This window comes from Anas acuta, chromosome 23 (assembly GCF_963932015.1).
Source record: "Anas acuta chromosome 23, bAnaAcu1.1, whole genome shotgun sequence".
NCBI lineage: Eukaryota > Metazoa > Chordata > Aves > Anseriformes > Anatidae > Anas > Anas acuta.
Window position 1 is genome coordinate 6,013,046 of NC_089001.1, and position 24,078 is coordinate 6,037,123.

The 24,078-nt window shown below is 43.2% G+C and overlaps 1 protein-coding gene across 5 annotated transcripts in view; it reads left to right on the forward strand.

Moving 5' to 3' along the window:
- The first annotated feature begins 2,197 nt into the window (after positions 1-2,197).
- Positions 2,198-24,078, forward strand: part of ARHGAP32 (Rho GTPase activating protein 32) — a 261,037-nt gene continuing 239,156 nt past the window's right edge. For 3 of the 5 annotated variants that reach the window (XM_068659541.1, XM_068659546.1, XM_068659542.1), the window contains exon 1: positions 2,198-2,469. The gene's annotated coding sequence lies outside the window, so the exon portion shown is untranslated. The remainder of the gene's footprint in view (positions 2,470-24,078) is intronic. The other 2 variants (XM_068659547.1, XM_068659548.1) reach the window with 1 other exon arrangement.

A 24,078-nucleotide genomic window follows, 5' to 3' on the forward strand; every position in this document is an offset into this window, starting at 1 on the left:
ACTCTGCTTGGGAAGAGCAACAAACAAGCCTTTCAAAAATCACCCAGTGACAGCCAGTCAAAATAAGGAAGAACTGAAACCGCAAGAGAGATGGTGGCATGTAATAAAGAGGGATAGGCTCCACTACTTCAGGATGCTCTGGGTATTTTTCATCCAGGGATTTAAAAGTCACTCAGATCAGCAGTGGAGAGATAGGGATCGTCTCACACATTACTAAAACTTCAGCCTCCTACATACGGAGTCAACAGAGCCGCTGCCGGTGCCCCCAGGTTTTATCAGCAGTGAGCCATGTGGGCACGGTCCTGGCTCATCCTAATTAACTTGTCAGGTTTGACAGGATCAGAGTTGTAGGCACCAGCACACTAAATCACATGATTTTGCCTTGTCATCATCTTAATTTATGCACTTTTTGTGTCCTCTTTTGTTTATTAGCCCACACAGCTACACTGTTCCCCACGTTAGGCGATGCTGTTCAGTATCTTTGCTATTTGCTGTCTTCTTACACAGGGAGCCCAAACCCACCAATGTTCTTAACTACAATTTTGTCTGTGGCATCTGGCACAGCATACGCTGGCATGAAGCAGTACACATGTCTCAGAGCTATTGTTCCAGACTCTGCACATTTACAGCTATCATCAGTTACCCATGACAAGCTTGGAAAATTTTCTTCACAACTCTAACAACAAAAAATTCTTCAAATCTCTTAAATTAAAGCTCACAACTCAGAACTACTACGTGCTTATGGCTTGTTACCCCTAGCTTCCCAATTAGCAAACAGTGGTATCATTTATCCAAATGTGCTGGATAGCTGGTATCACATGTAGTCTTAACATAGATGACGTATTATATTTACAGTGTTTCCCAGCTGAAAGCAAAAACCAAAACCCACCAAATCCAGCTCATGGAGTAGAGTACACCATGACTCGCATATAAAAGATTCCTAAGAGCGTACCAAGTGGGCTATTCGGTATTTGGTTTTGCAATGACCATGTAGCTGTCAGGGGGAGGGTGAGTCACAGCACAAACCACAGCTCCGCGTGAGTCCCCAGGTGCATGGTGTACATCATCCCAACACAGCTCGGGGGTGTTCACCACTGTGCCTCTGGCACAGCCGCCTCAATGCCATGACTGAAGGAACAAATACCCACCAGCCAATGGATATCTAACTTCTGCGGTCACCAAATGGCAGAGATAATTATCAGGGAAGGATTTTCATCATTGCCTACTGCCAGCAAAATAAAGTTACGTGTTTCTGAAGATGCTGATGATACAGTAAAGCATCTATGAAGCATGTGGGCATTACGAAGTGCCTGGGGTCAGCTTCCCAAAACACAGCACAGAAGAGCAGTATCTCCACCTATGAGCTCCTCAGTTACAGCACTGCAGGCTCTTTCATTTAAGAACACGCTTCACTCCTTTGGAGGAAGGAATTTGTGGTTAATACCTAAACCTCACTTCAATTTTGAAGTGAGTTAACCTTTCCTGATAAAGCTGCAGTCTGGGGGCTAGACTTAATACACTTGAAGCTATATCACAGGGAAAAATTGTGTATTGTGCACAGTGCAAGTAGTCCAGCCGCAGGTGAGTCCTGTGGCCCCTCCTTGGTCTTGCACCATCATGGGAGGTGTGAGGGCCAGGTGCAGGAGGCACCTCCTTTACCTCTGTCCTCAGGCAGGGAGCCAGCCTGGCCGCGTGAACACTAAACGCAAACTTCAGCACCTCGTTGGTGAGATTTTGGGTGCTCTCCTTCCAACACAACCGGTCAAACAGCCGAGCCCCAGCAGCAGGCTCAGCAAGCCCTCACCTCCATCCCTCTCATTGCCTCTGCAGGGACAGCCCCAAACAACCCCACTGCCTTCGTGACCCTGCTCGCCCCTCACTGGGGGTCAAACCCTTCCTCCCCAAACTGGAGGCTGAGGTAGGGGGCAATATGGAGGCTGGGGGGACCCCCGCGAAGCACCCACCCCCTCCACAACACCCCACAGAAGCCCCTGGTGCTTGCCCCAGGCGCCCCCCGCTTCCACACCGCCCTCACCGCCCACTGTCTGCGCCCACCCTCAGCAGCCACACGACTCCCCCAGCCTCCCTGCAGAGCCCTCAGCACCACACGGAGCCCCCAACCCCCCCGACCGCCATCTCCCGCCCCTTGCCCACCCTCCGCCGCCCCGCTCAGCGCCCGCCCTTTCCCCGCGGCGGGGCGGAGCCGGGCAGGCGGCAGCAGCGCGCATGGGCCCCGCTGGCGGCCGGAGCCTTTCTCTGCGCCGCGGAGCGTGTGTGAGGGGGGCGTGTGCCGGCCGCGGCTCCCCCGTCCACGGAGCGGCCCCGGGGCTTTTCCCCGCGGCTCGGGGCGCGGCGCCCCCTCACCTGCGGCGGCGGCGACGACGACGACGACAGCGGCCATGTCGCAACGCGGCTGGTAGGCGGCGGTGAGGGCTCCCGGGCTCGCTTCCCCCGCGGCGGCGGAGCGAGGTGAGTGTGTGTATGTGTGTGGGGGGGCTCCGTGATATTGGGGAGGGGGGAAGGGGGCTCTGTGATGGAGGAGGGGGCTCCCTGAGGAAGGGGAGGGGGGCGCCTCGTGTCGCGATAGCGCCGCGCATGTCGCGGGGGCGGTGCTGGGGGTGGGGGCGGGGGCGAGGGGAGGGGGTGCGCGGGAGCTTTGTCAGCGGCTCCGGCCGTTAGCGGCCGGTTCCCCCCCGCGAGGGAGGGCGAGAAAATGAATAAAAAATAATTAAATAAATCGAGGCGCCCGGGGCTCTGTCTCGCGGTGGTGGTTTTGGGGGTTTTCGCCTTTTCTTTTTTTTTTTTGCTGGTTTTGGCTCTCGTTTTTCTTCCCGTCCGCTGCGTTTTAGCCAGGCAGCCGGTGTGTCGCCGTCCCGTGTCGCCGACTCTGAGGGGAGGGAAGGGGGGTATCGCGGCGAGCCCCGCCATCGCCAGGCGGCCGTTCATGGAGAAATGAGGGATACTTTGTGGAGAAATGAGGGATAATTGGGGTTGGGGTCCGCGTGGTGCCTCACAGCGCTCCCAGATGCCGTCCCAGCCTCGTCCTCCTTTGTGCGAGGTGTCCTCGGTGACATTTGCTGGGGCCGCGTAATGTCTCGTTAGACCCTTTCAGGTGCAGCGAAGACCCGTGAGGGTGCTCAGCAGACCACGTCCGTACGATGCCGTCGCAGCGCCATGAGGAGAGCCGCGGGAGCCGTGCGGCTTGGTCTGGAGTTTCGTCTTGGTTGGCCTTCACGCCAGCCTGAGGCAGGGACATGAGCGGGGACAGCAGCGTAGGGTCTTGTAAGGAGAGATATGTAATCTCTCTTTTGGGCTCTGGGCGAACACTCGTGTCAGTTTGTGAAAAAAGGTAAATGAGCCTTTGAAACTGGCAAGCATGTGCCCATGTAGATCACCCTTTTCTTCTCGTGTACGATGCGTCCCCACGGTCTTTCTCCCCAGAGAACCCATCTCACGTCAGTCTCCTGTTCCAGACTGCTCTGGTGGCTTCTGAATTCTAAGAAGATGAAGGGAAGAAGTCATTTTTTGTTGCACTTCTTCTGTACTTTCTACATGAGATAGTGCAGAAAACAGCACTTTGGACAGGGACTTGGACAGCCTTCGCTGTGGATGGGAGTCCAGTTTGTTGTGTTGGCCAATACTGTCACTGGGAAGAATGCAATTCAGAGGAATAAGCAAAAAGGCGAGAAGTTAGGAGCTTAAAATATGCAATTTCATTTCAAGAAAGATACAATCTTGAAGAAAGAGATCCAAAACTGACAAGACACTCCTCTTTTGGTATGGAGCAGGATGGTTAGGCTTTTGAGACCATTACGAGAATATCTCCGTCAAGTGTGTGAGTTCTGAGCAGGGGACAGATACCTTTTCCACAGAATAGGGACAAATGTCCTATGTATGCGTATTTAATACCATGCAATTCATTTCCCACTGCACAGATGTCTCTTCATTCCAGTTTTGCAAAATTAGGTTAGCCTTGACTGAGCAATTTATTTTGACTGGCAAGTAAAACATTATATATTCTTCATGATAGAGAGCAAGCAAATAGTTCTGGTGGTTGCACTGATCTGTTTTAATGAAATGTGTTGAAGGTTGCCAGCACCATACCGGAGTGTGTACCTTTGTATGTCTGATGATTTTGTGAAGTTTAAACGTATTGAAGCCATCTGGAAGAATCAAAATCTTATTCCTGTGAGGACGTATAGTGATTGAGGCAATGAAAGGAAAGAAAATGGGATGAGAGTCTGGCAATATGTTTTGTAAAACCTATTATTTGGGGAAACAACGGAACTGAAAGTATTAATGCAGTATTAATACCGTGAATAATGTACAGAAATAGTAGTTCATTGCCAGAAGCAAATTGTTGTTCGATAGTTCAGCTTCTAATCTTAACATGGGATTTGTATATTTAAAGTATATTTATCAAGTTTTTGAATAAGCAAGGAACATCTGAGGCAGGTCAGCAGAACTATTATTAAGGAATTGTTTTACTTCTTAGATTTTCCTGTATGTAGCTGAATGTTGCAATGATTTTTGTACCTCTTGCTGATGGGTTGTGAAATATCTGTATCCCAGGTCTTAACAGTCTGCTTTTCTGTAGAGCAAGTCAAGGGAAATACAATGATGTCAGTAAACTTCAGGGGGTGGGATTGCGGCAGTGGGGATCCCAGGGGGAGTGGAGGAAATCTGACTGGTAAAAAGGGGAACAGTGGCTATAAATATGGCTATTTTCCCCTGGGCTTTTGTTCTTTTTGTGAACTTCTGTAGAGGAAATGTTATTTTGCCATTTGAAGGCATTGTTTTCCATGCAGTGTCAGGCCATGTTATGGGGATGATTCCAGTGAACTTCTCCCCATTTCAAAACAAATAGGTCAAGCACAGTAATATATTTATACAAAGATTCAATGTGTTTTTCAGGAGCCCAATACACATATTTCCAAAAATAAATGATGTTTTTCTTTCTTTATTGTGGCTAGAGGAGTTTGTATAAGGCAGAAAAATTGCAGAGGGTTCCCTTGTCCTTTGCTTCCTCCTTTCCACAAATAAGAGGAAGATGTTGGCCTCTTCATGAACTGGGTGATTATTTTTGTTTGTGCTTCCTCTCAAAATATTCTTATCAAAGTCATAGTTCCTATCTGACTCCAGTGGCTGTGAGCATGGCAGAAAGAAGCTATTGTCTCACAGTCGTTGCCTCGATAGCATTTTGGGTGATTCCAGAGTACAGGCAGAAAAAGAAGAAGCTATAGAGAGATGTAGGTAAATTTGTACATTTTACTTGCAAAAACCTGGACTGATTGCTCTCTTGGGGCTGCGTGTGTTCGGTCAGGTGTAGCGTGTGTGGGGCCGGTTCCTTCACGCAGCTGTGCTCTTGAGCTGCAGCTCCGATTCCTGCTTTCAGCCCTTGGTGGCCTGCAGCAGCAGCTTGTTCCAGCAGAGGCTGAGAGCTTTCTGATGGAGGGATTTTACGAACATCCGAGCTCAGAGGGTTCCTGGCAGACTCATTCTCCTCCACCAGACGTGGCCAAGAATTTGAACAGAAAGGCAAGCACATTTGATGTCTTAGGTGTCCGTGCCTACAAGGAGGAATGCTGTTCAGCTTCGCTGTTTGGCTATGCTAGCTGCCCTGGAGAGGTCTAATACCATAATGTGAAATTAATGAATTAAAGTGTTTATCAACTTTTAAAATCAACAACAATTTTCACTGGAAAAAATAAGTCAATTTGGTATCTGGTGTGAAGCAGGTCCACAAGTCTGGCCAGTCTGAGCATGTTGATTTTCATAGTGATTTCTATTGTAATGCTAATCTTTCGAAGTGGTTGGCTGTGCTCTCTTAGCCAAAGTGAGAGAAGGGATGTGCATACCATGGACACTGAAGAGAGGCTGTTTTATTTATAGCTATTGTTATGTAAATTAGGCCTTACAGCCAACCAGAATTTGGAGAATCCCATAACTTGCGGATATAATGGTCCAGCTGCAGGTCAGCAGCCATCACTAATTGTGAGCCTATTGGGCTAAAAGCATTTCTTTTAAACATTAATTTTGTGTTTGTGGGTTTTGTGTTTGTTTTTTAACCTGAAAATATATCACCAGCTTTGGTGTTGAACAATTAAAACTGGAAAACTTAAAGGAATTTTCAATTTTTAATTGTTGTGTTGGGTAAAAAGGGTAGGATGGCAGAGAAGCTGTTGTTTTCCATCAATACAGCTATGCAATGGTCATTTGAATCCTACTTCTGCTTTAATTGGTGACTTGCTGTGCTTCTCTGAACAGTTTTTTCTGCATTGCCTCTATTTCTCCTGAGTAAAACTATGGAGATATATAGATGGTATGGTACTCCGCGTGCATATGTTCCTATGTGTCCATGTGCCGCTTGAAGCCGGGTAAACTAGGTTAATCTTACTCAGAATGTGTATTTATTTCCTAGAAGTTGTTTCAGAAATACACAGTAATGGAAAGCCTGAAAGAACTGTTCCAAGTTAATATATTGCTGCAGATTCCACAGGCTGCAGCTGCACAGGGTTTCCCTCCTGTAAGGATTCCTGCTGGCCTCTCTGCTGGGGCTTCTGCCCTAGGAGCTGCTAGGCTGGGGCTGTTCCTAAACACGCAAAGGCTTCATAACGTGCTTTGCTTATTTGGTATTTTCTGTTCGTAGAGTCTCTACAAATACTCATCTAGACCAGCTTACTGTATTTGTGTGTGTGTAGTGTTACGTTATTTGGAAGCGGGCAAAATAATTAAAAACTGCCCTTTGAAGTATTTAGTAAATTGGATTTGCTTTCCTAGCAGTGGACAGGAAGTTAATCGTGTCTAAGCTGATGTTGACTTTTGCAATCTGATTTTCCCTGAGAAGAAACTTTATTACCTAGTTGTTAAATGCACAGTTAATTAGGTGCTGATTGTTTAAGCTGATAAACCAATGCTACCAGGTTTACTGTAATCAGTTTGGTAAACGTACAATGTATGTGCTTCCTTATGTTGTCTTGCTTTTTGATTAAATACAACATTAACTACCATCATTCTCACAATTTGAATATGGTTAGATTTGTTTTTCAGGTGATGGTTATTACATTCACTGGCTGTTGTGTTGCTGTATCCGGACACATGTAAGGCTGCAGTTTGTAGCGTCACCTGTGGATGTTAGATGAAAACCAGGCTCTGCAGCTCCTTTTCCACCCATAATACCCACTCCTAAAATCATTGTTTTAGGAACCCATGTTTTATTTCAGTTTGTTTTCTGTAGCTTAATTGCAGCATTTTGAGCAAGTCCTCTTGCTGCAGGTGAAGTCTCTAGCTGAAGCAATAGCTCAGCATGCGCTACTGATCAATGATTCATTCATCCTCCTGTCATCTTAATTGTTCTCTCTGATGAAGAATAGAAAGATGAATTGATCTAAATGGGAGGGACATTATTCTGAGTCCATACTATAGTATGGTAAGAAGTTGAGATATCAGAGCTGCGGGTTTAGTGGTTTGTTCAGGTGGGGCTCACTGCCTCCTCCCCTTTCTGTGCCCCACTGCTGCTTTGGTTTCACCAGGTCCTCTCTGGAAGCTGCAGTTGCTGCCCCTCCATTCTCTTCCCTTGCCTTTCCACAGGTCAGCCTTTCATGTTTGTGGGTGGAAAGCATTGACTTAGTGTATGCATGATAGCTCTTTAAGAATTAGAGGAGCCGGGGTTTCTTCCTTTTTCACCTTTAATTCATTAAACCAGGGTGACAAGGAGTTTGGAGCCTGCCTTACCGTGGGTTTCAGGGTTCAGATTAAGTGCTTAAATGTGCCTGAGGTTGTCGCTGGATGGAGGGACACTTGGTCAGCCTGGGCTCTAGCCTTGTATCTCCTGATGGTGGATCTGTCGTGGTCACACGATACCAAGCACCGTGCTTGGGTAAACTGACTGCGATGGTGCCAATTTATCTTGTGGGCGTTTGTTTACTTTGTAAGCAGGCTGTATGCTAGATCAACAAGCTGTCAGTCCTCCGTTAGTTTTGATTTGGTCCAGTACTGGAGCCACGCCTTACAGCAAGTGTAAAGACACAAAGCGAGTGAAAATTCTTACAGCAAAAGCACGTTCGGGTGACATCCCATGCAGTGGGTCGGGCTCATGGCAGCAGTAGTTGAGTGGAGTGCAGGTACAGTGGCAGTCCTACAGCCCCAGAACCTGGTTGTAGAGAAGGGTGACAATGATTGAATTACTCCGGGCAGCTTGCTTTTAAGATACAGGGACGAAAGATGGTATTCTAAAAGCTTTGTCATCACTTACTGGCAGATTGAGATAATCAGTTTTGCTAAAAATAACTTCGACAGGAAGGTGTTAGGTTCTTAGAAGTGATTTGAAAATTCTTGCTTCTTACAGAAAACCATCTTAAATCTTTTGTGTATCTCATTATCTGAGATATATTTATCACCAGCTGAACAAGTGTCTATTAAAATGTTAAAGCTTTGGGGGTTTTGTTTGTTTATTTTTAAGTAACAATGTTTCCTAGCAATTGATAGATGAACTTTCTGGTCTCAATACTCACAATGCTCAAGGTGAGTGCTCAGGGTGAAAATAAGTGATACTGTCCTTGGTGATTAGAAAGCAGGTTGATGTCTTTTCATGCCATTGTGAAAACAAAAGTGGCAGCAGGATTTGGAGAGCTAGGGGAACTGGCTTGATTTCCTTGCACCTGGAGAAAGCAATAGCATTGCAGGTTGACTCTCACTCAAGGGAAGAGGAAAAAAGCAAAAAATCCTGTGCAAGTAGGAGAAGAAGAAACAGAAGGGGTTTGGAAGGTAGATTTCTAGGAAACTTGGAAAAAAATGTGTAATTATGAAGATAGCTTGCAGGAAAGAGACTTCAGCTCGTTTAGGTCAGAGTTTACGAGTGTATATGATGCAGAAACTCAATACTTACAACTTGGCACTAGGTTGCTTTTGGGAATGTTTGATTCCACCTACATTTTTAGTTTCTTTCAGACGTTTAATTGTGACATACGAAGCATACAGCTCTTTCTACATAACGTGAATGAGAGATTTTTAGAAGGCATGAGTTTTATACTGAAGATGTAGAGCCAGGTAATGCTAGTGGAGAACTCTGCTGTATGCTTTTGTTATAATCAATGGATTAATCAGCTGTGACGTGACCAAGTAGAACTTTCTATATCGGCAAAAGCTGTTCCTGCGTAACTGGGTTTGTGCCTGATCAGGGTGCTCCAGTGTTACAATTTCATGGTGACTTTTGGGGTTTTACACAAAGCTAGCACAGGATACCCTGAGTTGGAGGGGAGCCACGGGGATCACTGAATCCAGCTTGTGTTATATATGTTGTTATGGAAGGATGTAGCTGGAGAACCCTCTTGGAGCTTCATTTTTCTTGTTGCGAGAGCCTTTGAACATTGCTGTGGTTTAATCTTTTACTTTTTGTTGTGATTCATGAATGTCTTCATTAGATTTAATAATAGCCAACCCATGTGTTCGAGTCTGAAGGCATGATTTATTTAAAAAAATAAAAAAGAGAAAACAAAAGGCTTTGATATCTTTTGTGTTTAGAGGTTTACAAGGACCATCTCTAGAGAGTCAACTCCCACCTGCTAGGAACCATCAATCTGTACTTCAGTAGCTACTTCTAGTACTTGTCCTTACAGTTATCATCTCATCCCTTGCTCTCTGGCTGTGATACAAGCTGTGAAAATTTCAGGGTTGGGGTGTTATTGTTTGTTTTCAATGTGTATGCATACATGTGTGTGTTATTTTAAAGTCGCTGACAGGCATCACTTTTGCACTAAAATGTGTAGAGTCTTAGAAAATTCACAAAAGAGTTCAGATTAAAAAAAAAAATCTTTGATATAATAAGTAAACCAAAGTGCATTGATCCTTCCTCACTTGTATGTATATGCAGAAGTGTAAAATGTTTGCTGGAGGTTGGTTGATTCAATAGTTTACTGAATCAATAGTCTTATTTCACAAAAAGTTCTGATAATTTATTCTTGAAGTGTAAATGAGATTCCATAGTCCTTCAGTTGAATGATGCATAAGGCAAGCTTCAGATGTGAAGTTCAGCCATTGGTAACTGCTGCAGTTTATTTCATTGAAGAAACAGGAACAAAAGTTTGTTTGTAACTACGCTGGAACTGAGAACAAAGGCTGGGAGGACCTTTGAACCTTTGTGGCTGTGCATCTGAAGGAGGAATTGTTCAAGAATGGGAAAAACTGCCAGAAGACCAGAGATCTGCTTTCTCCTACATCTTTCTACAGCAGGGTTTAATGACCACATTTAAGGGAGGAAAAAAAAAAATTAGTTAATTGGAAGACTTCCTTACTCGTTCTTCCCACCAAGCTCTGGTTTGATAATTAGGTATGTGGGAATGGTAATTCTATCACTTTGTTTGTGTTTATTTTTATTGAGGCAAGTTTTAAAAAGATGTTTCTGTGGGCCTTTTTTGTTGTTGCTGTTTTTTGAAGAAATCTTGGTGATTGATAGCATCTTTAAATGTTTTTTGTTGTTTTTCTCCCTCTCTACCCCCTCCCCCTTTGTGTGTGTGTTTTGTGCAAATAATTCTGGCCTAGGAAGCAATTTGTTTCCCTGCTTACTGGTGGTGGTCTAATTGCACAATTACGGTACATTCTGCAATGGCTGTCTCCCCAAGGAAGACAGGAAGGAGTAGTCAGTGTTTGGAAGAAATTGCTACTTCTCTGCACGATGAGTTGACTGGCGCCTTGAGGGTTGCAGCATCCAGAGGGTTGTCCAGCATAAAGGGAGCTTCAGGCAGCAATTTGGGTCGTGTCATTCACCTGCATGATTTTTACAAGGCTTGAAGGTAGGATGGGCAGTACTGAAGCAATATTTTCCCTAAATAGCTTCACGCAGAGGGAGAGAAACCACAGTATTGAGTGTTTATTAGTATTTCTTTTAGTAATGAACATAACAAGGCAGCTGGAAAAAAACACGGTTGTTCATTTGTGTTTCTCAGTCTGCACACGCAGCTCCTGAGTGTGCTTAGGCATGTCAGGTTTCATGTCCACCTCTTTTTCATGCTGTGCTGTCCTGGGACTGTTCAGGCAGAAGGGAAGGGCTGGGGTTACCCCATGCAGTTTCGGAAACGGAGCCAGCTCTGTCCTGCAACCTGTGAGTAGTAAGGAAGGTGCTAGGAGGTCAGCCCTGCCTGAGCCCTGCTGGCCTGCCTGGCTGTGCTGGGGTGCTGCTGGTGGCTGTGGCCAGCCCGGCCTGCTGGAGCATCGCACGGGGTGCTCTCTGGCCTCCTGCTCCCCGGAAGAGCACAGAAAGAATCGGAGAAGTTATAAATACCCAAAAGAGGATTAGCAAGCAGGCATGTTTTAGCTGGTAGATGAGCATTTCAGGCGTTGATTCTGCTTGCTGCTAGAGAGGAACACAGCCTGCTTATTTTTCTGGAGTGTTAAATTCTTTTCTTTTCCTTTTTTCCTTCTCTTTTTGTAGTTTATTTGTCTTGTGTATGTGTGTGTGTTTTTCTTTGAAGGTGTGTGTGCATGGTTGCACTGAAGTTTTTGTCGCTTTTTATGTTGTATGTTCACCCTGCCTTCTGAGCTGTCCCACGTGGCAGGGGATCTCAGGGTAACTTGCCCTCCTCCTAGCCTTTGCCTGTGGTTTGTGTAAGACCAGCTGTGCTACAGGGAAATTCCTGCTCCTGTCTGCTGGGCAGTATGGACAGCCTGCCTCCCAGGGGCATGGGAAAACTGTCCAGTCCTTGTCCTTTTTATCTTTGAAGTTCTTCACGGCATTACAGTTGTTGTCAGTGTACCTTCTGCTGCTTCCCCTCTTGGTGTACAGCAACTTGAAATGCTCAAGTAACCTCTCATTTTTTAAAAGCATTTCACTATGGGGAGTGTTCTTTAGCTCATATTTTCAAGTCAGCCATACACAGCAATTACAAGTTGCATAATGAAGCCAATAGATCCTTGGCTACTTAGTTATGTCGATGTATTGTATTAAACTGGGGAGAACTTGGCTGCCTAGAACAGTGCTTAGCTGCTCTCTCAACATTTTCACCTAGATTACAAAACTTCTCAGGCTTGCATCATTCAGCATAGGTACTCCTTGCATTTCCTGTTTGTCAAATGCCAATTGTAAAAATTAAACCACAGTTAACTTCGAAGATTAAAAAAGGAAATGAAAACATAGAGATCAGTGTTTTAGAAAACTTAATTTGTCAGTTCTTATCGGTACAAAACATGTGCGTGGAGGAGGGCTGCCATATGGCTGCTAAATATAACACAACTTTCTCCTGAGAGCAGTCTAAAAAGTACAGAAGTTCGCAATCTGGGATCTGTGTTTTTAATAAGACAGTGCCTCAGATTTTAAGGATCTTGTGGGTGCAAACTAAGGTAATGGGAGTAGAGCCAAAAGGTAATCCAATAAATTTTAAGTGTTTCCTGTGAAGAGGTGATGTTGGCTGACAATCCGGTGAGATGCTCTGTGTCTTGCAGATACCTGACCCTTTGTTAGCAATTTCTTTAATTGCAGGGTGTTTGTTAGTAGCTGTGCAGGTTACATCAGTTGTCAACGCTCTCTACCCTCCAGGTGCAAGAGCTGGTGTTCATGCTTTCCTTTTTTTGCACTGTTACATCCCACCACCGAGGTGCTGGGGAGCTTGGTCTCTTGCAGTTGCTGTTGGAACCAGGAAGATGTGGTTGTGGTGGCAAGACTTAAGGATAGGTGTGCTAGTTTTTTTTTTTGTTTTTTTTTTTTAAGTTTGTGTTATTTCTACTCAGCTTTCATGTTTTTATTGCGATGCTGTCAAAGTACAGTATCTAAAAATATAAATGTAATTAAAACCTGATAACATTCGTAGGAAATGGTTTACGATGTGTATGCATGTATCTGTTTGAAGCAAGGGAAAAGTAGCAGTGCACGCTCAGTAACACGATGTCTGCTTAGATTGCAGCTGTGAGCATTTTTGAGATGTATTTTGCTGTAGAGGTCAGTCATGTCCCAATGGGAAAAAGGTCTGTGAAGAAAGCAGAGCTCCAAAATAATTGTGGTTTATTTATCTCCTCCCTATGCTGACACCCTGCCTGCTCTCTTCTGAAGCTTTACGGTAGGCATTCCTGCTTCGTGTAACATAAGCTGTGTATAATCCAACGACTAAGGGCACGTTATTCTGAACAGGCTTTGACAGTTCAAGTTAAGAGTTAAAAATTTTTGAGTGGAAACATCCAAAATAGGCGTTGAATTTCTGATTTAGCAAAGCACTTTAGAATATGTCTAACGTTGATGTGAGTAATTGTAGGGCTGCATATGGGATAAAAGGCATTGCTGAATTGAGGCAGAAATATCTGATAGGAAAAGCTTATCCTGGAAAAGAATCAGAAGAGAAACTATATTGGTTGTATTCCTTAAGGCCTTTAAAATATTTCAAAGGGATGAGTATAGATTTACTGATGGGGTTTTGGTGACTAAAAATGCAGTTATGCAAATCACAGCTTGTTGGGGCAGGGAGAATTCATTTATGCACTTGAGCACATGTGTTCTTTCACTGTTTGCTCTATGAAGTTGAATTATAGGCAACAAAAATGCACTTTGTTGTTCCTTAATAATAAATAACAGCGTAGCAGTTTTGATCTTCAAAGCACTGCTCAGACCTTAATTAATCTTCATAATAGTCCTTTGAGAGAATTAAAAATGCTCCCTACCCTTTTGGACAAGGAACTCCTTAACCTGGAGATGGGAGAGGATTCTCTAGGGGCCATATTGTCAGCGAGTGCTGGGACAGTTGCTCAGAAATTCCTGGCACCGGGTGCTTCGCCTCCTTCTTGCTTCTCTTATTGAAGTGTTACAATTTCAAAAAATTTGAATATGCGTGAAGAAATACAGTTCTGAATTCTTTGTGTAGTTTTGGATTTCCATCTGAGTGCTAGTGCTTATGCATATGCATGTTGGAATTTCCCTTTTGAATATTCTTATAGGCACGAAGTGCCAAAGGTGTGTGTCTGCATGCATGTGTGCTGCTGGGAGCAGGGATGAGAGCAGGTATGTAAAACCGCACCTCAGAAAACCCGGGTCACATCTTTTTTTGTTACAGGAGTGGCAAATAAAAGGATATATGGCCCTGGAATCTGTGGGGTGTATGATATATTACAGGGAGAAAGCGTGTCTCAGCCTCCCTTGTCTAATCTTCCTAGTTCTTTATCAGGTTTAACACAAGTAGAAGAGGAATTAATAAAGATACTCCATTTTCAAGTTATTTTTTTTTCCTTAGGTAACTGTTAATTTGCCTTCTAAAACAGATTTAAAGAATACACTGCTCTTTGAAAACCTGTCGCCTACGTAACTGGGTGGGCTTGCCTCTACTGAAGATGAAGGTCTCAGAACGCTAGGTGCCGTGAGAAATGCTTAAATATGACCCGGGATTCCTTTCTGTGAGATTCTGACATATTAGACCCAAGGTCAGAATGATTTATAATCTTTTCTAAACTCAGGATAGTTTTGCATATATTGGGATGCTTCAAAATACCAAGTAACCCCTGAGTGGTGTTTTTACAATGAACTCCAGCTTTGACATAAAGCATTGTAATTTCTGCTGGAGGTTGCGCCAGTTTGCATGAGGAATGAACGTGGACCTGTGTAGCAGAGCAGAACGTTGACAACCCGTTAAACAGGCTTGAAGAAATCTTAAGTACGAACAGCTATGTCAGCAGAATCCTCTAAGTAATGCCAGAAAGCCCTGTTATACTTAACCTGGTGACCTTGTCATCTCGGAGGAGCTTGCTGACAGCGTGGTGCTTTCAGCTTTGTTTGGGTGAAGGTCCTCTCAGCATTCCCTGCTGTGGTTCAGGAGTTCCTAATTATTTGGTACAAGCCTTCTGAGGAGGAATCTGTGAAATTATTTACATTGCATTTCTAGAGAATAAAAAAGGTAATGATTTCAGCTGACTCAAGGGTAAATACGAATACTGTGATATGTTTGGAGTAGAAAATGCAAAATAAAATGTCCATTTGGGAAAGGTGTTACACTTTCAGAGTTCTGAGCTATCTAGTCTTGTGTTATTTTGTAAGTTACATAGAGACCTTTATTAGGGAAAAAATGCAAATAACATGTTTTCCTTGTTGGGCTTAGGAGTTCTGTTCTCTGGTATGTGAGAGCAGCAAGTCTTGTTTTGATGGAGGGCAGAAAACTAATAAGTTAGGAAACTGGAGGCCCATAATCTATAAAATGCGTAACCCCAAATCTTCTCTAGGTCTGCTGTCTAGGGAATGACTTTCTAGGTGTCTGGAAACTGCTGAAGCATGCACAGACTGATAAATTGAGCATCAGCAAATGAGTCAGAAAATAACGTGTGTGTTGGAGTTTCTTAGGCACTGTGGCAAAGAGGAAAGTTATTGGTAATTGAATAACCACGTTATTCTGGACCATCTGTATCTGATGACTGATAAATGAAATTTGGTGGGTTAAGCTTTCAAAAGAGCCCACATCTGATGCCTTTCTGAAGAATACGCTACAAAAATGCTCCTGGTTTGAAATAATTTCTGGGGTATGAACTTGAACACCTTTCAAAAGTTTTTATAGCCATTTCTACAATTTCAGTAGCTTCAGTAAGATAATAAGTGTTTTTGTTGGTTGTTGTTGTGATTTTTGTTGCTTTTGTTTTGGGGGCCCGGAAATTAATTCCAGGTGTTTAGTGTGTGCGCACATGTGTCCTGCATACCTCTGACAAAGGTCTTTTTTTTTTTTTTTTTTATCTTCCTGGAATGAGTTCTTGATGCTGCCTCATAGCAAACTTCTTTGAGAGTGGAGAGGCTGGGGTATGTCCTTAAAATAAAATCTCATTTCTGATTAACATAGTGAGTGTTACTAATGCTTCACCTACCCAGAACTTTTACAAATGAAGGTGGAAGTATTCAACACCTTAATGCCCAGGCACGTGTAGATGAAGTAAGCAAAGCATTAGTTCTTAAATCTTCTAATTCTTGCTTGAATTTTGCTAGACAATGATAACGTATGAGAGGCTGGACTGTGTATGAAAGAGACAAAGATCTTGAAATTATAGTTAACGTCCCAAAATATCATCACAGGCAACTTGTTCTTCCCAAGTGCTGCATATTTCAAATGTAACAAATCTGTCTAGTTTTCAAAGGCTAACGCTTCCAACACTTCACAGATCTTGCAAAGCACATAAAAGAGATGCATGGATTTTTGGAGTTGCTTCGGAAGGCCTGAGGTCAGCGAGTGTGCCAATCAATAACGGGAATTGATCAATCTTCCAGTAACGCAGAAGGACACAGCGAGGTTCTTGTCACTTAAGATAGTGGCAAAAACATCTTTGTTTTTTAAAGTGGGGGTAGTGTGTGGGTTCAGTAACTAGTTTGATGTGTAACGGCACCTTTTTTTTTTTCTTTTCCAGAATATCTGGGTGCCTTCTAGCAGCTGAACCTGCATGCTGTGGGCTCGCTCGCCTCTTTGAAAGGGCTGTCGTGCTTTCATCACGGCTTAGAGCAAGCTACTCCCTGTGTGTGAGGGGAATAGGGATAACGTGTAGTTTTAGAGAATGCTTTTTGAATGATGATTTGGTAGGGTTGTTTGCTGACTGACATATGGTCTGACATACGGTGCTATTTACCACCTCAGTGTCTGAACTTACAGGGAAATGGTTATTTATTTATTTATTTTACATCTAACTCTATTAAGTATTTGTAGACATCTTCCAACAGTATCCTGGCCAAATCAATTTACAGTTTATTTTTCTTCTGTTTATCCCATCTGTTTGTGACTGTTTCTTTTTTCTTCTTTTTGTGTTATAAATAGATTTCAGTATTTCAGAGGCTGAGGGTCTCAGGAACGGCTAACACTTGCAAATCGCTCAACTTTTACCTGCAGCCGTGGAGGTGTTAGGTTTGTCACCTTCCTATGAGATGGAAATGTATGCCAGGCTAAAAATTGCTTGGTAGTATGAAGTCTGGTGTTACCTCTTTCAAAGTCATCCTAGTTCTGCCCAGGAATAAAAAAAAAAAAAATAGAAACAGTAATGGGGGAGGGAGGATGATGTCAGAGGTGTTTGTTTTTGCTGAAAATCTGTTCTAGCATGGAAGAGGGGAAAAATGACATGAAACGAGGTATCTTAAAGTGCCTAGGCAAAAGTATCTGTGGCCAGTGGAGCTTCTGGAAGAATATATTGCAGCTTTCAGCACTGGAAGAAGATGCTGAAATGGAAAAGCTTTTCTTTGGATGCTTGCAGGATGACTCCTGGTACCACAGAAGCTGCTGTCAGAGTTCTCTTCCAGATGGACCTGTACAGGGCTCACAATGAGGCTACTCATTTGTTCTTTTGTTTTATTACTGCTTTTTCAACAACTGCTTTAAGTGTAGTTCCCTTAAGCATATACGTAGCTGCATTTCTTAAAAACATGAGGACAAATGAAGCAAATGCTCAAGCGTGGATTTATACCAGAGAGAGATGAAGACAGGGCTTAAAATTTCTGGGGGAAATGTATAGAAACAGTTTGAGAAGTTTTCTTCTATTCTGGTTTTAATTTTTGTCTTCCCTGTTCTCATTGGGAACAGTCTGATAGAAATGTGGATCTATATTTCCATTAAAACTATCAGATATTTTTCCTATCTGTCCCATGTCACTTTGAGTAATCAGTCACCTCGCAAATGTTCACATTGAGAGAAAGCAATGCTGGACTTCCTTGTTTTGTCTTTTTTTTTTTTCCTCTTCAGCTTCTAAGGTAATGATATTAACAGTTTTAATCAATAAATGTGTTATAAACTTGTTTAAACTGCTGTGTTTCATGCTTAAATGTATAGTTGGTAGATAAATTTGAAGCAAATAACTTCCAGCTTCCACCTATTTCAACTCTTTCCAAATATTTTCTACTTATATGAAGCTTTGTGAAGATTAAAAGTTCAAAACTGAAAAATCTGCGTGGATTTTTTGTTTACAATAGTTTCTTACAATGATTTTTAATGGAAAAGTTGTCAAGTATGTGAGGACTACAGGGTAATGCAAGGCAGGATGATGCAATGATTGGTGATGTGGTATGTTAAAGATACTAACACAAATAGTAGAAGCAGATTTCTCCTGACATTGAAAGAGACAATTCACAAGAGAACTGATTAGCCCCACCGTAAACGCTTTCATCTATGGGTTGACAATGAAACTTCAGCACTGAGAGAGGCTATTGCTTTAACGAAGTACAGCAAGAAAATATGCCAAACTGCGAGCAAGTGGCTGTAGCTTCCCTCTTGCCCCGGGGCTGCACGCTGTCTGTGCTGGTAACCCAGGGAAAACAAGAGCAATGCAGCAGGGACACAGAGATGGCACGGCTCGTGACAGGGGCTGAAGGGGCTCCAGCAGGTTATTGCATTAGCCTACTGCCTCACCTTACAAACCCTTTTGTAGGCATTTTGCTATTTTTTCAGCTGCAGGACTTAACAGGCATCCCTTAACAGGGCCTGTGTTTTGTTCTGGAGCCTGGGGTTTTTGGGGGTGGAGGGTGATCGGATTGGTTTTGGTTTAAAACATTTTTACCCTTCTAGCTGGGGGATAAACTAGAGAACCTGTTACTTGTGTGAAGGACTGTTTGGTTTGTTTTTTTCTCAGTCTTGGGCCCTGTCATTCAATTTCAGTGTTTCTAAAGTGAAAGATTGAGCTCTTTACAGTAAAATGTGTTAAGAAACCCTCTAAAATTTTGTTAAAGCATCTGGAAGATGTAATACAGAGCTCCCCGCAGATAAAGATGTTAAGAGACTTTCTTCACTGCATAAATTGTCCTCACAGAAGTGCTCCAGTGAGGGCTCACACATGTAGGTAAGCTTACAATGCGAACACAACTGCTCGCCTTCTGTGGGACACACCAAACACCGCTTATTTGTCTTCTCCTGCACAACTTGGTTCTGGCCTAGGTTTGCCAAATGGCATTTCTCTGATTGTATTCAGAAGGATAGTTAGTGTTTTGAAATATGTCAGTAAGTTTTCATTTGTGTTTGATCTTGCACATGGAACATTGTGTGATTAAAAACCTGGTGCAATAGTAAAATAAATAGTGCATAAACCTAGGGGTTTACTGCCTGGAAGACACTATTAGGAAATCGGTCTGCTAGTCCTTCTTTTTCCGATGTGTATTGGGATAGAAGATGCTCTTTACACAGGGTCTCGGAATTTAGTGGAGGTGAAAAACTCTCCGCCAAGTGGGAGAGAGACTTCCTGAGGTGCCTGGTGTTCAAGCAAAGTGTAACCATCTGCTGGCACCAGCAGGCCTGTGGGAATTCTGGTGAACGATTGTTTGGCTTCTTTGTGATGTAAATAGTGCTAGGACACTGCTAACCCCCTTCAGAACTGCACCCACACCCTGCTTTCTGTGGACTTCAGCAGCCTGGTCAGTAAAGCACCCAGGTGCAGAGCTGTGAGTGCCTAAAATCTCATCACTTGCAGAGCACGGGGTGCGCGCCCAGGAGGAGGAGGTGGATCTGCCAAGGCGCTGGCTGTCCTCAGACAAACTGAGTTGTTTGAGGTGTTACTCATAACGCAGGAGTCAGCAGAGGAAATGTATTAAAGCTTCATCCCATCAGCTACCTGGTATTTTATTGCAAACCCAAACCTAGGGCAGCTGAGGTTCCTGCCGGAGCTCTCCAGGCCGTGTGGGAGCTGTTGGCCCTGCTGCCCGCTTGTGTCCCATGTCGCTGCTGGGACGTGGCACCGCAGCCCCAACCCACTCTGGTGCATGGCGCTGTCTTTCAGTTATTGCTGTCGCATTTTTCAAAGTATTTGTCTTAGCTGTGTATCTGACCAAGATGTGTCTGAGGTGTCTCGCTGATTTCAGGCAAGATAATTCTTTGTCAGACTCTGCAAAGTGTATTTCAGAGTACGCTAATTTGCTTTGGCAGAACCCGAAGGTTGGATTTGAACTTTTGTCTTGTGTGATGCTCTGAAAACAACCCTTATCGTTCAAAACTTCAAATTCTCAAATTGCTTCTCTAAAAAATAAATAAATAAAAATAAATAAATCTAATTATTTAGTCTGTGTTATTAGAAGCTTTTAAAGCTCCCCCCCCCGTAAATGTAGAAGGGGGAGATGAAATGGCCGTGTTTTGGAAATGGAAATTAATCTCTCTGAAGTGTCTTTAGTAAGCCTTGCTTCGTTTTTGATGTCCATCCTTTGGAGGAATTGTTGACAAAGCAGTTGAAAGTTTTATCTCTTTTGATGTATGAACATTTGAGATCTCTTAAAAATCACTTTTACTTTGAATAGCCTCAAATATTACTTTGAAACAAGCAGAGCAGGAAAAGCAAATGACTGTTGAGACAAATTTCCTCAAGAACTTCCCATTCAGCCAAAAGAGAAAAGAGGTTTTCATGTCGCATTCGTATTTTGTAGGAAGATGGATCAATGGAAGACCAGCACAGATGTGTCTGCACATGTGCCCCTTGTCAGCTTCTGATCTAGTGAAATAAATCACATGGTTGTAGTTGTGTTTTTCTTTTTTTTTAAAATTTTTTTAAATAAAGCTATTGGTGCAAATCTGTAATGCACATTTGTTGAAAGAATTTTATTTTATACCAATTAAAAAATAGGGGGCTGTAACTATATAGTATCAGTTCTCTGTACAGTCCATAAGGGGATGTTTGCTCCTTTTAACTTTAAGGTGCTTGAAGGAGATCTTGAAGATAGGACAGTGTTGTCACCTGACTCCTTTCTGTATTTCTGTGAGTGCGTGATGTTCTCTTGCGTTTCAAGCTAACCACAGCTCTAGTTCAGTTCTTGCAAGTAACTATAATGTACTGGTTTCTTCCTTGATTCCATACGTACTTTGGATATGCCTTCCTTGGTGTGGCAATAACCCTTTTTGTTGAAGTGGTAGAGATTACATAAACTGGAAAGAAGAAACACTGATTTTTTATTATTATTATTTTTTTAAATTAGGTATTTTTTTATTGTTCCTCTTTCCTTTGTTTCAAAAGCCAATTTTACAATCAAATGCTTAGTTTTTGCTTTTTTTCTTGTGGAAGTCTCAGAAGCTTTATTTGGTGGGACTGCCACTGAGTAGTAGCTGCAGTAGCTTCTCTTTGAAGAGCTGTCCCGTGTCTTCTCATCAGCAATTGAAAGGTGAGTATAGGACTCAGAGCACTTGCTCTAGGAGCACATTGCAACAGTCCAGAGTTCATTTTAGAAGAGTTAAAGGGAGATGTGGTTTTATGGATGATGAGTACAGTCACATCTTAGACTTTGTCTTCCTCTTTCCTCTCTCTCTCTCTCTCTCCCAGGCTTTCTACTTGCATTGCTTTTTTTTTTTTTCTTTTAAAATTAGTATGTCTAATTGCAACACTTGTTAATGTGTTTTTGCCACTTTGCATAATGGAAATAAATCTCAGTGTATCTACCACTGAGCAGAAATATGCCAGTGATTTCACGGAGGGTGAAGGGAGGTGCCAGGACTTTTGCTGCTGAGCTGTCTCCTACCAAGGTAACTGGTGTTTAATTCTGTTTTGGCAATAGTGGGTACCTGTAATTCTTATTTTGTCAATAATAGATTGGGCATTAGAGATCTTTAGGGATAGGGTTAGAGGACTGAGTCTTTGAGTAAGTCGCTCTTATCCCTGCTGTACCTGACAGCTGAAAAGTTACTGACCGAGCCCACGTTTATGCTTGTTCAGCACGAGTACACTCTTCCCTAAGAGTTACCATCTGTTTCATTTCTTCTGCATCTGTGAAAATTTGTATTTCATTTATTTATTTATTTATCCTTCTGGGTAGCCTTACTCTTATTTTAAAAACCTGTAGTAGATGATTAATGGTTTTTTTTTGTTTTGTTTTACCAAATGCCTCTCCCCGGTTCATTCCATACGGCTGTGGCACCGCAGCACTCTGTGCAAGTACAACGTAAAGCCACTTGGTGCCACGAGGCCTGGCCTTGCATCTGTGCCTTCAGTAGGCTCACCAGGCATTGGGCTCATGCAGCTCTCGTTGCCAGCAGAGGGAATTCTGAACTTTTCTCCCGCAGGTTCGCTGCAGCACGGGGCTGTGACGGTAACTGCGCTCGGGCACAGCCGGCACCCAGCTCTCCTGTCACGCAACAAACTCCTCCTCTCGCACAGGGTTTAGTTAGTGTATTAAGCTGTGAGCCACCAAGCTCGTACAGCTGCAGCAAGAAATTATCATCTTCTCAGTGCCTCTTGCTGTCCCTCAGGCCTGCCAGACCCTTCGCACGCGCTGTCCCTCCTTACCCCAGCTGTGCTCCAGGTGAGGAGCGTGGCCGCAGAGGTGCTCAGTGCAGCCAGGCTGTGTTGAGAAGTCCCACGATGGAGTTGCAGCCAAAGCCACAGCATTAATAACGGAACCAGCAGTGGTATCAGGAGCATTAATGTTAGCTTCAGGGAGGATTGTGTTTCATTTTGTGTGTATCTTCCTGCAGCAGTGGTAGCTGGGCTCCTGCTGACTTAAAATTGTTCAGTGTTTCTGATGAAGCAGGCATTATCTCGCAAAAACCAACACTGAAGTCAGCAACCATGTGGTAGTTAAAGGATTTCCCTGGTGCTGTAATTGGGGTCAACACAGGAAAACCTTGAGAGGGAATTCCACCCCCCTGTAGTCTTAGAGAGGAATGCTCCCCTTACAAACGGGGATTTGCTAACAGCTAGGTCTTTGGTATGCTAAGTAGGACAATGTAAATAGTAATTTATTTATTTATTCCCCAGGGGGTTACAGCTCTCTACCTTTTGGTGTGTTTTTTAAAAAATAAATTTTCGTTTGAGTGGATGACTGAAGTTGTTTGTTGATGATAGCTGACTGTGTTTCCTTTTTGAACTGATAAAGCACCGCTCTTTCACACTGCTTTTAAATACATTTTTTCTTTCGTTTGAAGAACATCTTTCACCTTACAGCTTGTGATGTGCAGTTTTGGGAACTTAATGGAATGAGCATGGCAGGGCTTGAAATGAAACGGTGGAAGAAGTTCCCTGGCTGAAGGTTGTTGATGAAACAAATGAATTCATCTCTGTGCCAGCGACTGATGTTAATGTGGTGCTTTGGAAAGGTAGTTAGCTTTGATTGTGTTTTTCAAGGAAGTACCAGTTAACCTGTGGCCTTAGAAAGACAGTGCTTTCATTTGAGCTGGAATGTCCTAAATAACATCTCTCAGAACCTGATCAAGGAGGGAGTTTTGTAATGAACTGGCTGAATGAATGGTTTTGTGACTGCGGGTGTTCAAGCAATATGTTGTCTCTAAAAACCAACGTGTGCTTATTGTAAAGCTTTTTTGATTAACTTGCATTTTATCACAGGTTAGTAAGAAAACTCCCTTCTCCATCTCCTTCCCGATGTTAGCGAGTGAATACAGACCGTTACTCTGATTTAAGTAATGTTTTTCTCTACTTTAGCAGGGCAGAAGTTGCTCAGAAACTTAAAGAATTTCCTAACATTTTCAAATAAATAGTTTTAAGAGATGGTCTCCGTCACATTAAAACCACAAAAGACTGGGACTGAAGATTGCTGATATTTTCAGCAAAATCAAGTGCAGGGGCAGAGGAGGTAAGACAGGTTCGTTCCAAGTCCCTTTTCCTTCTTGCACTGTGAAAATTAAATGTTCTTTTCCAAGTTGTTTTCGATTGCACTTACAGGGAAAAAAAGCAGAAGAAAAGACTTAAATCCTTTGGATGTTTTGATGAGACACTTGCTTTGCTCCTGAGCCTGTAAAGCAGCACACTTGGTGACATAGTTTTATTTAACCATTTTTTTTCTTTTTCCTGTTTTCTTTCCTTTACTAATAAACAACTTTAGTGTGTCTAGGTAAAATTATTTGATCATCTTGTTTTTAAAATGCATTTTTATAGGTCCTTTGTGTAGCACATCTGCAGCCACAGAGAAGCTAGCCAGCCACTGCATGTGAGGTTAGGTTCTTCTGAGCTGCAGTGGCTCAGAACCTGACACCGGACAGGGAGCGCTCTGAAGGGCACTTAGTGGGTTTGGGTACAGCTTTATTTACAAGCCTTCGCACTTCTGAAGGTGCAGAAAACCAAATGTTTCAGCAACAATTTGTTTCATACACACCGTTCATTGAAATCGCAGATGCGCTTGATTTAGACAGTGTTCTGACACTTGCTGAGCTCTCAACACAAGCAGCCCCACTGATGTCA